We start from the raw sequence: 9,042 nt of genomic DNA on the forward strand, positions 1-9,042 counted from the left end.
GAGAAAATGAACTAACTAACCAAGCTATTGGTTGGGCAGACAGAAACTCACATGCCGTGAGGGAGATGCAAATAATATATACACAGGGAGAAGATAAGACAGAGAGGACACCCCTGGGGAACAAAGTCGAATCATACACATGAAGCAGGACTCTATCAAAATAAAACAGCAAACAACAACACACTGAGATCTAGATTGAGACACATTAACTGGATTCAGGTACTGGACCTGTGAATTAACATGAAAGGACAAGAGACACCAGACAGACATGGGACTATGACCAGGGAGACAAATGATAAGACCATGGAGATTAGACAGGCTGCAAAAGGAGATGCTGATGACAAGACAAGACCAGGAACAGACTAAACACAAAAGGGAATTAACATAATAAAACAAGAGCCAGGAACTAGAAATAACAAACTCAGACACACTAGAGAATACCAACTACAGAAAACTAATGCAGAACTAAAACATGAAAATCTTTTAAATCCCAAAGAAGGAATCACACAGTCATAAACGCAAAAGCTAGGTCCAAGGCCCAGGACCATGGCAGCTATGCTCTGAATCATGTTGCTGGGTTGGTCCAGAAAACATACCTGTGAAAATATGGAGATGTCTAGGAGACAGAGCAGTGGAGTTTTTGACCAGACTGTTTAACATAAACCTGGTGAGTGAGAGGATGGCACTAATAAAGGTTAGTGCCAGAGTTGAAGATGTTGAGGCTTTCATTGGGACTGACCAGGATGGACAAAATCTCAGCTTGAGCAGTTAGAGAGATGAGAGATGAGGCTCATTTGGACATGTGCAGAGAAGGGACAGCGGATATATTGGACTATCTATGAATCTACTGATCTATGACCTCAGTAAAAACTTTTTGAGTGAGTTTATGGTTTCAGTTGCCTGTGTCATTTTTAATTAATACATTGTGTTCATTTAGTAAATTAGGGACCCGTTTAGAATAAAGTATTGAATGTAAAAATTCTGAAGGTTCTCAGTCAGCTCTGTCCCTCAGCTGCAATGACTGTTCTGATAAATCAAGATAGTGGTGGTGGCTCTCTTTCAAAAATGTGTGTGTTGAGTGGGTGAATTGAAGACACAATCTAAGGTAGTTTGGATAAAAGTGGTATATAAATGCAGTTTGTTTACAAGAAGCTTTCAGAGGTAAAATTGCCCGGTTATTCACACGAAAATAAGATTTGCGGGAAAAGTCTGTCAAAAAAAAAAAATCCAGCAGTGTAATACAAATACTTATTTACTGCTTTTCTATTCCGTTAGTCATCTTGTTGTGACCCATCAGATTAGTTTTTCTATGCCTTAACTGGAGTCTCTACAGCTGATATGTAAACCATAAACCTACCTGCTGGTTTAGATATGTATGCAGCATTTACAGCTCAAAATCTCTTTCCACAGACACATCTAAGTTTCATTATTAAATATTAACGAGATGGAATTATATATTAAGGAATATATGGTGTCTGAGTTGTGCATTGTATATATCAGAGATCATTTGTGCCTTGCTCACTAGTGTACATATTGTGTTAAGATTTTAATTTTAATTTTGATCCAATATTAAATGCACCATATGCAGCAATATATGATAGCTGTTACTAGGCAAGGCAAGGCAAGGCAAGGCAAGTTTATTTGTATAGCACAATTCAACAACAAGGTGATTCAAAGTGCTTTACAGAGACATTAGAAACAAGAACAAATAAAAAGCATGATTTAAAATTGATTAAAACAAGCAAATAAACTAACTAACTAATTAACAAACAAACAAACAAACAAACAAACAAAACAGTATATAAAATCAAAACAGATAAAATCAGAACAATAGATAAAATCAGTAGTTAAATGTAAGTTTTGAAATTTAAGCTTAAAAGTGTGGATTTGGTGCTTTATTCAAATGCAGCTGAGAACTAACTTGCTGTTACTATATAACGCACATTTGTGTGAAATGCCATGACAAAACACACACACGTGCACGCGCACACAAAATTCATATCTGTGGTCAGTCTGTCAACTCTCACACCCCCATCAGAGGACTTGGTACGGCCTGCTATGGGACATCATTATAAAGAGTAGATGTCTTACATAGAGGCAAAGCTCTCTAATCCGAAGGCCAGATAATTCGAGTGCAAAGAGGATTAGCTCCACCCCAGCAGAGCCATTGGCTAAATTTAGCCCCCTTACTCTCTGTCTTCACCAGTCTCCATTTAACCCCTCCTCCAAGCCCCACCTGTGACTGCCTTTACCCATCCATGTAGGGACACTATCCACCAATCACACATTGCAGTTCTTTATTACACCATCATGACATCTACAGACATGCGCATCCACATAATCCACCCTCTCGGCCTGTTATTCTGGCCCTGCCTCCTGTCAGCGTTAATGATACTGTGTCACAGCTGCGCACACTTGATGTAGACTCTGAAAATTTGTGCTTGGGTTTTACACTTTGTAATGTCTCCGTCCTTCATTTGCAGAGCTGTGTCCTCTGGCAGCACAGTGAGATTGCAGCTGATGGTGCCCGCCATAGGCCTGCCTCAGGAGGAGGGGCAATCCCTGCAATGAATTGAGGAGACGTCTCATGCAAATATCCAGGAAATGAATGGCTTCCAGGGGAGGATTCTGGGAAGGCGTGATAAACCCACTCTTGCATCCCTTTTAGCATGAACTCACTATTTACTGCTTTTACCTCCTGTGAAATCTTTATAGACTGCAGGACCAAATAAATTTTTATTTCTGTGACCTTTGACATCCTTGCAACCTTGCATTATTGTGGAATTAAAGTTTATTTTTGAGTCATTGTCATACAAAGAACTACATTCTACTATATGTTTTGCATTGACTTAGGTATTGACTTGGGTTAGAGAAATTCCTTGCTTTCTCTCCTTTTCATGTCTAATGCAAACTCAATTGTTGCAGCTGTTTGTTTACAGTCTGATTTGCTTAAAATACTGTTTATAAGACCCTCAGGGTTTCTGCATCTTCTGTTCAAGTGTCAGTTCTTTTCAGCACTGCAGCTTCCTTTTGTTGAGTGCCTCATCTTCTATATATGTGGGCGCAAAATAACTTTAAGATAACAAGACGGAGAAGAATACAGCAAACAAAACCCTGCTGGTACAATTACTGAGACATAGCTTGGTGTTTTTTCTCATCTGCTGACTGGGCCTTAATGGAGTCAGTGCTACATAGCTTAGAGAGGACGCTCCACATGATTGTGGGTCTCCAAGTTAAAGCCGAGTCTTATATGTAGCTCATTTCCCCTGTTCTTCATATTTGCCTATAGCTGAAAGATAAAAAACTATATATAAAAATGTGATCCAACGGACTTGTAAAAATGGTAATAGATGAAATTTATGAGTTTTTTCTCCCAGCTGAGTAAACATTGTTTTGTGGAGTATATTCAGAAGCAGAAAAATAATGGTTTTACATACAAATTTTCTGGTGAAATCTAAGTGAGGCCTCTTTGTTTATTTCCCCAGCTGTGCTTATCATGAATTATTAGTATGGAGTCGCTGTGCCTTCATGCCTCCTGTTTGCTCCTAATTAAAGAGGAAAGATCTGAGGGAGTTAATCTGCTGAGCTTTGGTGAATGGAGGTGGGATGTGGTGGCGGGTGGGAGACGGCCAGGGTCCGACCACCCCAAATCCCAGTCATCTGGTTGGACACGCCAACTTAGCTTAAGTCACCTGACCTGCTCTCTGGCACAGATCCAGGACTGCATGCAAAGACACACAGAAGTGTGAAGAAACAAAGCAGTTGGTTGACTTCAATTCCGGGTGTGAACAAAGTGCAGTCATGGTTTTGCGTCACTGGAGTCATTTGAACTGGTCAAAAACTGCTCTGATTGGTGGAACACACACAGAGTTTATGTGACAGTGATTTGTACTGTGGTGTGTTTCGACTGCACAGAGACAGTAAATCCCAGGTGATGAGGATCAAATGGACTTACTGACCTGCAGCGCCACAGATACTGACATCTTGTGGGCACTGAGATTATTGATAAATGCTTTTAATTACAAAAACATTATTGATTTATGTCATCGAGATCTTTATTGTGACCTTTCACAGAACACTGTGGAAATAAGCTACACGAGGCCTCATGTCAGGCTCACAGGAAATACTCGTAAATGTTAATTTTGGTATTTTCCTGGCATTTGTTGATACTAAAATACAAGCATCCACATATTCATCACACACAATGACTGTGGGGTGGCAGTTTGGATGTCAGCCAGTCCATTCAGCTGAATGACAGCAGCATGACTGGTGCACTGTTATCTGTGCAATTATACCACACTGTATCATGATAATAAGGTACACTTTGAAGTTTGGAGCTTTTTTTTGCACACCGAGATGAAGAAAATAAGGATCTGATGGTAAGAATCTCACACCCAGAGTCAATTTAAAGTTGACAGTTACAGAGAATTGGTATGAAGTATCCTGAGAATTGTTGTATCTGTAAGGTGAGCATGTGAAAAGCTCTGCTGTAACAAATGGTGGGCGGCAGCTGAGTGAACAGTGCTGCTGAGAAAACAGACAGCTACAGCCCAGAGGAAGCTTTTATCTTTATGGTGTCAGAACTTTTTATGCTGAACATGTGTCTACTTTCCCAAAGTAACAATGATATGAAACTTCAAAGAACAATAGTCAGAGCATCTGGCGCGATATTTTTTAACATACAAGCTGTGTATTTACATAGAGATTCATTCTTTCCTTACATTTAATCTAAAACTGCATTTATCAATATGGTTATATTAAAGGTTAAATGACTATATGTTATTTCTGAGGGATCAGCCATAATCAAAAACAACAAACAAAATAATAACCTCTTCATCTTTGAATTCAGGTGTTTACACTTGCTGGTATATAAAATCAAACACCTAGTCATGCAGCCTCTCTTTACTAACATTTGAAAAATAATGGATAATTCTTGTGGGTTCATTTAAATCTAGTATGGTGGTGTAATCTGATGTGGATGTGGTTCCCAAATTTTGGGAACTACAGCAACTCAGCTGAGAAGTGTCAGACTATGCAAAGTTACAGAGCAGGGTTGCTGAGTGCTGCTAGGCATGGTGCATTGCTGTTGCCTACAACTATGGCATTAACATCTGCATGAAAGCGTGTACCAGGAGCATCATCTCATTTTTCCATGGGTAACCAGCTCCTGTAGGTTAATGTGTACTGGCTGAAGTGACTTAAATGACTGAAGACTTGATAAAAATGCTCATTTTGAATGCAGATTTTGCTTGAGTGTTTACCTTAGACACCATATAGAGTGGTAGTACATACATTTTGTGTTTAACTTGTGTTGTGCACAGAAATCCAGCAGCGCTGCTTTAAATCAAGCTAGCATGTTATCTAAATCAGATTTTAAGCAAATTTTTACAAAAAAATCTGCATGATGCTGCAAAATATAACAGAGCCTTATTTTATTAAGTAAAAATAACCCTCATAATCAATCTTTTACCACAAGCTATAATAATAATAATAATAATAATAATAATAATAATAATATGAGTTTACTAACTTTCACCTTTCTAATAATTATCAAAGCCACTAGATGGCGTTGTGATAATGACACTAAGGGTGTGTAAAAATGGCCTCTGTTGGCTTGTAATTTCCTGTTTTGTTTAGTTTTTTACCTAAAGGTAACCATATCTGGCTGCGATGCGGTTTTAGTTGTGGCTTGCAAGCTTTCTTAGCACACTGCACCTTCAGACACCTTCTAATTAATTGTAAGTAACGTAACAGTAAAATATTACAATTTCATTTGTCCAACCTGGAACGCAGACCTCTTTGGCTGGCTGTCGAGGCAGTTAATTATAATTAACCACACAACTTGCCATGCTATTTGTCAGGCAGTTGCATTTAATATGTTTGAAATCGCCATCAACACTGCAAACACAGGCAGTCCAATTCAGTGCCTCAAATAAGCTCAGGTCATTTTTGAAAAAGACTTAGCAGTCTAGTCACTTGGAGTGGCCACATTCCTTACTTTAAACCTTTTATTAACTAAATAGATGCCTCAGCAAATAAATTCCCTATTGTATAGCTATGGAGAATACCGTTTTGTAGTATAAGCATGTTTTATTTCTACTGTAAAGTCCCAGACACAAAGGTCTAGAGACTGGTTGGGGACCCTTGGGAACCGGTGGTTTATATATATTCATTATTTATTTATCAGATGCTGGAGGTTATACAGATTTGGGGTTTCCAGGGGGGGTCATCATCTGAAATCTAGGTCTGTGCAGCTGGGTCTTGAAGGTGAGCTTTCTAACACTGGGGTCTGTGTGGACTGAATGACTTTTTAAGGTAGCCTCAAGTGGCTTAGATGAGCTGTATGCACGAGTGTCCTGTGGAGTCAGTTTTTGTAAATTGGCAGCTATGACTGCTTTGTTAAACAAGGTTAAAACTAAAAACTGAACCTCAAGCAAGATCCCTGGAGCGTTATGTGTTTATAAATTTAAAAACCACAAACAAAAGAGCTGCTAAATTGACCTTGAGTATTAAAAACACTTTCAAACATCTCCCCCACTGTGGCTGTTTGGACTGCAAACATTTCCCAGTGTAGCTTTAACTGTATGTAAACAACAAAGGTCAGAGTTAAAAGACTTGTGGACACTGGTGCTGAGTGAGAGGGTCCTTCCACTGAGCTGTGAGGCAGTTTATTCTGAAGGCACTTCAGCCAAATGATATGCCTCTCACTCCTCTCTTTGCCACCTCCTCCCTCCTCTTGCAACTAGTGCGTTTTTGTCTCTCTGTCCAAGTGTTTACTCAGGATGGGGCTTTTTTTTCCAGCTCTATCTCTTCCATCCAAATCCTCCAACTTACAAAACCTTCTTTTATCACCACACAAAGGCAGCTATGTACTTCTTTGTGTCATGCTTGTTACCCCGTCTCACTCATGTTCTGGCACTCTGTAGACCGCGCCTGCTTCATCATTCTCCCCACATCCCTCCACTCCTCCTCCAGGCTGCAATAATGTGTCTAAGTGCAGCTCGGTATGGCTGTGAATGGGGACCCTTTTCAATACCACCTGCCATTTATCTAACCCTCGGCTGGTTACAGGTGCAGGAGAGAGGCGTAGCTCCGAGCCCAGATGCTTGTGATGGCTGGGAGGCCTGGATCCCTGCTGGGCCTCCAAAACAACTTTTATGCGGTTCAATTTCACGTACAGTGATGGAAAGAGTACGCCTGTTGTGTTGATGACACCGTACGCATGTGTTTGATGAGGTGCCAGATACCAGCGTCTGTGCAGAAAGGTGAGCTTTAAAGATGGTAGTAAGTTTTATGTCTTTGTATGAGTTTCAGGTAAAATCTTGATAGCTTTTATTTCAGGTTCAGCATTAAATATTTAAACATTTTCTAGTTTCTAGTGTTTTTATATGCATGTTTATGACATTAAAGCTTTCATCTTTTTCAGCGTGATCAGTATTTTCATTTTTGTGAAACGACAAAAATGGAAGCACAATAACCCACGATTCCCAGAATTGTGCAGAAATTTAGTCTAAAAATGTTTTATTTATTTTACACCCATCTATCCATCCGGTTCTGCTGCAGCCAAAGACACACCATTGGAGATTATGGGGTATTTATTGTGATTTTCTCTTTCTGGCAAGAGACATTTACTTGCACAAGGCAGCAGAGTGGTCTGATTTATCAGTAATGCTTTTGTCACAGCTGTGATCCATAACAGCAGATAATCTGTGGATGGAGAGAAACAGCCTCAAACTCAAATTCTGAGCTGGGAACTGATAGTCAGAAATATTTTTTTCATTCTGACGGGTCAGTCTGTCCATACAGGCAGCCAGTCATCTATCTAGACTCTTAGTTGGTTCATGAAGTTACACAGTAGATTTTCTTTTTAAAAGATTTTCTCTTATCAAGATTTCTTTTTTCCTGCCCCAGGGACACTGTGACATTATTAAAAGTGATTCCATCCGGAAGTGTGGCCTCACATGCCAGCAAGGCTCAGCTGAAAAACAGTAATTTTTTTTCATTAGCTCAGTTCATGTCATTCTAAAGATCCAGAAATAACTCTGGCTTGATTTTAAACACATAAGCATGCATTATCCTTTTTTTGAATGAGGATATGTGATGGTATTTGCAAGCTCTAATTCATTTTGTTGATGCCCGAAGGCAAATAATAGAAGTCACAAACAACATACATTTATTTATTTATAAATCTGGCCGGCTTAAGCCAGAGGGAATGAAAGCTCCTTTTCAGTGCTGCCCTGCTTTGTATCAGTATGTATAAGAAAGTTAAGGTTATTCTAAACACTGCATTCTTTACAAGACTGAGTAAACCGAGCACACAAGGTCTTGTTTTTTGTGCTCTTTTTTTTTCTTTCTTTCTGTTGACATTTAACACAGAAAGAGACTAATGTATTTCATGGGTTTGGAAACTACTTATGTTTGCGTTTCCAGCATTTTGGAGGGGGGTGTTATAAAAGTTTCAAACAGCATTCCTTTACCAGTATATTGTATATAATGTGTTGGGAACAGAGATCCTTGCAGAAAACCTCCTGTGCCTGCAGAGGGCAGCTGAAACCACAGGAGTTTTTTTTCGCCCCTCTGCCTGGAAGGGATTTGCAGTCATGATGAGACAACACTGAAACTCGCTGTTCTACATTATAAGCATCTACCTAATGTTTGCACTGCTGAAAAATGAAAGCGCCTGTGATTCACAATGTAATGTCAGGAGATTGTACTTTTCACCTCTCATCACTGAGTCCAAATCATAGATCATAGATAGTCTAAATCATAGATCACTTTTTGATACATTACCAAACTGAAAAAGGGGAAAGCAAGAAAGGAAGCTTAATGTGTTTGGAATCAGTGACCTTTACCGTACTGTATGGCATGCAACCAGCATGGATCAAATGAATTCAGTGTCTTTGTGTAATGCATTTTAATCTCTGTGTAGCGTTACTTACAACTAATGTTGCTACAAGACGTGATTTATAGCAGCCCTGTGCAGAGCAGTTCTGTGACTTCAGCAAAGTAATAATAGAAAAGTAGAGTCCGCCCAGCATATAA

Source organism: Astatotilapia calliptera, chromosome 1 (genome assembly GCF_900246225.1).
Source record: "Astatotilapia calliptera chromosome 1, fAstCal1.2, whole genome shotgun sequence".
NCBI lineage: Eukaryota > Metazoa > Chordata > Actinopteri > Cichliformes > Cichlidae > Astatotilapia > Astatotilapia calliptera.